General features: G+C 39.7%; 1 protein-coding gene across 1 annotated transcript in view; it reads right to left on the bottom strand.

The window, feature by feature from the left end:
• Positions 1-5,000, bottom strand: part of LOC122133497 (protein phosphatase 1 regulatory subunit 37-like) — a gene marked incomplete at its 5' end in the record, with an annotated part of 26,511 nt that overhangs the window by 3,945 nt on the left and 17,566 nt on the right. The gene's annotated exons all lie outside the window — the stretch shown is intronic.

Below are 5,000 nucleotides of genomic sequence, written 5' to 3'. Positions count from 1 at the left end.
GCTGCAGCTCGCTCTGCCTGCCTGCCTGGCTCCGTGCCACCTCCACAGTCTCTCTTTGTTTGCCAGGCTACTAAACTAATAGAGATAAAAGCAGGTTCCTGCTGGCTGGGAATTATAAAGTCATTAACAAATACAAATAACGCAGCGAGCAGAGGGGCAGGGAGAGTAGGCCTGCCCAGACCTGTGGGGCTTTGCACAAGGGCGATCTCCGATGGCTTTGTTTAGGGCCGGGGTCTCAGGAGTGCCTGCCTGCCAGGCTGTCTGGGGATAGGCAGAATAGGCAGCTCAAAATGATCAGGTAAAAATAAAAGCTCTTTCTCAGCCTAGGTAAGAAAAGAAAAAAAAAAAACACTGAAGATTATTTTCCACCAAACAAAATGCCACTATTGTAGTAAATTATTCATTTTATTTTCATAGATTCCTATTTGAATGGTTCCATGTTGCGGAGGTTATACTGTTATAAATCTGTACATCTTTCTCTTTCATCTGAGTCTTCTGCCATCCTGAGCATATGCTTCACTCTGCACAATGGATCCTCAGAGTACCTTTTCCTCCCCTTTGTAATCTCAGTATTATTTAAGATAGCCGGTGCACAATGGTGCTAAGAATGGGAGTCATTTAAGCTCTTCTCCCTGAACAGTGGTCTTGGCAACTAAACGGGCTCATTTGTTAGCTCCACACTCCCTTCGACAACCTTATAAATGAAGCCACTATCCAATTATTACAGGGGATAAAACTGGAGCTACAGAAAGCCACAGCAGAATCTATTACCAGCCCCGATTCAGGAGGCAACGCAGACAGGCTGTTTCACAGCTACCACCTCCACTATCTACTGCAAAGGAAATGTAGCGCTTTACAGCATCTGAATATATGATTCCACTTTTAAATGTATCCTTGACTTCAGTGGCATATGACCCGCTACATGTATATCCAGAGCAGTCAACATCAGAGTGTCAGGTTAAATATTCCATCTATTATAAGCAGATGCACAAGCACAAGAAACATGTATACATATGTGTATAAATATACAGTATATGTGTATTGTGCACATAAAATTAATATCATGTCCAATTCTGAGAGCATGCATACAAAACCAACAGCAGCAACAACAACAACAACAACAACTACAGCAACAACAACAAAGGAAGCAAAACAAAAATAGGTGCTCGTGGAGCACTCACAGGTGTCCAACTGTGCAATCTGTAAAAAAATGTTCATGGTAATTCTCACTGTCTCTAATTGTTCTTTACCCAACTGTGCTGGAGGTTTACATGCTGTAAGAGAATTTCTGTGTGTTTCGAGTTTGTGTGTGGCAGTGTGCTTGCATCAGTGAGTCGTCTGGAGAGAAATTTGCTGATGAAAAAGAGGCGACTTTAGAACTTCTCTGATAATTGCCTTCTTAAAAGGGGCTCATTTTTTAACTATGTCACTGTGGCTGCTGGATGACAATTAATCTGTTTTCCAGTGTTTTCTTGGCATCTGTGCCAATTACTTTATATGCTAATATATGTAAATTACAAAACATTTCAGATGCCAGTTACAAGTACTGTATACGCAAGTGTGGTGTTTCATTCAGCGTTTTATTCAAAATAATATTATTTAACAATATCAACAAAGCACCGAATATATGTTTATACTAAAATAGTTAATGATAATAGTTTAATATATGAATAGTTTTTCTATTTTATGAGACAAAAAAATTATAATGCCGACATTCAACATCCAATCAACAGCTGAAGTAATTTAGGAACACATCCATGAATAAAAAAAGAAAAGTTGTATAAATATCTATTTGCACTGTGACTGAAACGTCTTAAAAACCCTCACAGAATTTGAATAATTGCACATCGTCATCCTCAGAGGTGAAACGTCTCATTGCATTAAACATCAAAGGCCCATTAAAATGCATCTCTATTTGTTTACATGCTTATTTTCCAAATGATGCACCCTTAAATTACGTTTGACTCCTTTCCTTTTTTTCGGGAGGGTGGATGACTTGGTTTTAAAGTAAATACTAATGAAGGCTTTTAACCAACTGCCTGGGCCTCTTCCTTAGAACATAAACAGCCATAATTAATGTTGTATTCAGCTTCTCCCGCTCACCCTATTCTGAGGAACTTGCTTGTAAAGAGTGCGTTCCCTATTGTCCTGAAGACGACAGGACAAGATTCCTTGAAACTGCAGTGTATGAATTGTACTGTAGATGTCACTATTGTATACAGAATGAGTACCAGCAGAAACAGTTGGAAGTACATGCATCAGTGTTTGTATAAACTGAGATTTGTTTGTATGTTTGATCGTGCAAGGACAGAGGGGTAGATTTCAGAATGAAATAATATCAGACAACATACATGCAAACGGCTTTAATGCTGCGATTACTGGTTAAATTGACTGATAAGAGAAGCTGTAAGAAAGATTAGGTAAATGCATAACATACTGTATCTAAGCCTGTTTGTGACATGCTTTTTATGGCAAATATTCCCACTCAGGGTAGAAGAGGATTAAATCCACTCCTAAGAGAAATATATATGTTAACGTGTGCTATTTGTAATAGGCAAAGTAGTGAGCAGAGGGGTGAACTCATACGGGCAGTCTAGTGAAAAGAGGAATTACGGCGTAATCCAAGAAGAATCTGATCAATCTGATCATGCTGTTCTGCCCAGGAGAAGATGATGAATTAAGAAGAATTTATTGCAGGGAAGTGAAAGACTGTACATACGAGACTAGGAGACTAGGCGGCATGTCGAATGAGGATTTCAGATGTAGCAAAGACTGGTGGAAATGTTTTCTTTTGATAATTATCCCATTAACATATTTGAAATGAAGGGGAAATAAAAGTATAATCAGATTGCTGAGATGAGAATGCTTACAGTAAAGAGCGCCACAGAAGTGTCAAAATAGTTTAGACAATAAAAACAAGTACTTCAATCACTCAACTCATCTCTCCAAAACTCATAAACACATGGATGTGCACAAAATTATCGCTCTCTTTCTCCCTCTCTCTCTTACTCTCTGACACACACACACACACACACACACACACACACACACACACAAATACAAATGCACACATACACACAGATGCGCACACACACACTCACTCACACACACACACACACTCACTCTCTCTCTCACACACACACACAGAATGAGAGTTAGAAAAAGATCCCCCAATGTTCCTATTTCTCTTCTGCTCACTCTGTCTGTATCTCGCCTTCTGCTGCTCGGCACAGCAGCCAATTTCTCTATTTCTCTCTCTCTCTCTCTCTCTCTCTCTCTCTCTCTCTCTCTCTCACTCTCTCTCTCTCTCTCTCTCTATCGCTCTGTCTCACCTCTCTCGCTCTCCCTGGCTAGCTGAGAAAACTGTATCTTTTTAGGCGTTCATTATCAATTTGGCTTTTATCTGCACCTTAATAGCAGTGTGAAATCTCACACTCATACCTGTAATTAAGGTGGGGCCCGGTGCCTTGAGAGGTCTTGATTTACAGCGATTATCAGTGGCGGAGGGAGCAGCGAGAGGCAGCACAGTGACCCTGAGCTGCTACACACTGCTCCTGGCTCCAGCCATGGCTAATTTAATTGATCTGCACAGTTTCATATTTAAATATCATCACACCGTGGATTATCTGCCAACTGGGCTTTCTTCTTTCTTTCTTTCTTTCTTTCTCCTTCTTTTGTGATGGAGAATTGTGAGCCATGAGCATTTGACCTGACAGTGGAATTAAATACAAATATATAAAAAAAAGTCTTTGTTTGTTCACCTCGGACTTCTCCTCTTTCAAAATAAGACCTTTGAGAATATTTTCTTTTCCAAACGCCGGCATATTATATCTCAGACCGCAGATCTTCGCGCCGCTGAAAATACATCTGGCTACTAAACACAGAAAATAAGCCACGTTTAGAACTGAATCACTGAGGGAGCAGTTTGTAATTGACGTGCACAAAGGCTCTCATCTTTGTGTTTTGAAAAAGACTAAATTGCAGAAATCGAAGGAGGGACACTGGACATGAAAGGGAGGACCTTGACTCGTACGCTACAGAGATTCATTTGAATGTAAGAAAAACAGAGGCAATACAAAGTCAGTCATTTAAAAAAAAAAAAAAAAGGCCTTCTCCCTCGCAGGTATGACAATAGCACACAGCACAACAGTGGTGTGGTGAAAACTGTGTGTGATTGGAGGGGTGGGGCAGGCTGATACGGCGTGAAACAGGAAGAATGAGAGAGGGAGAGGAGAGAGAAACAAAGTGAAAAAAAAAACTGAAAAAAGAAGAGAGTGAAAGCTGCATGTGCGTGAGTATGTGAGTGAGTGAGACGGAGTGTGTGTGTGTGTGCATTTGTGTGTCTATGTGTGTGTGCGTGTGTGTGTGAGAGAGAGACAGTGAGAGCGAGAAAGACAAACAGAGAGAGAAATAATTATTGTATATTCTTTTCTCATCATTACTGTAGGCAATATTACTATTGTTAACTTTGCTATTAATCAATGTATATATACATCTACACAGGTTTTGGTAATTTTCATGTCAATAAAGCTTTTTGAATTTGCAATTGGCATAGAGAGAGAAGATATCTATGTGGCTCTGTGTACCAGAAAGCAAAATAAAGAGAGAGAGATCCTGTGCTTTGTCTTGCCCGTACCTATACTCTTTCATCCTTCTGTGATGGGTAGTTAAAGATTGCAACGTTTCTGAATGAAAATTAAATTTAAATAGATAATACACATTACTTGCCCTCCGCCTGCATCTTAAGATGCATTTACTACCTACATAGGAAAGAACACTGTGCTTACAATTAATTATGTATTAAGAACACACTTAATAAGCACACTTAATGGTCCTCACTTTTCAATAATTTGCGATCATTTGCCTTAATTAGATTGTACTTCTCCAAAGTGATGCGATGAGGATTCTCCTTTACTGTTGAGTGTCCACACATTTGAAAGTATCTTTCAGAATGTCCTCACATGACTGGCGTTCAGTTTAGTTTGAGGAGACTTGCTCAG

This window comes from Clupea harengus, chromosome 14, assembly GCF_900700415.2.
Source record: "Clupea harengus chromosome 14, Ch_v2.0.2, whole genome shotgun sequence".
NCBI lineage: Eukaryota > Metazoa > Chordata > Actinopteri > Clupeiformes > Clupeidae > Clupea > Clupea harengus.
This window is presented reverse-complemented; position numbering and strand designations above follow the sequence as displayed.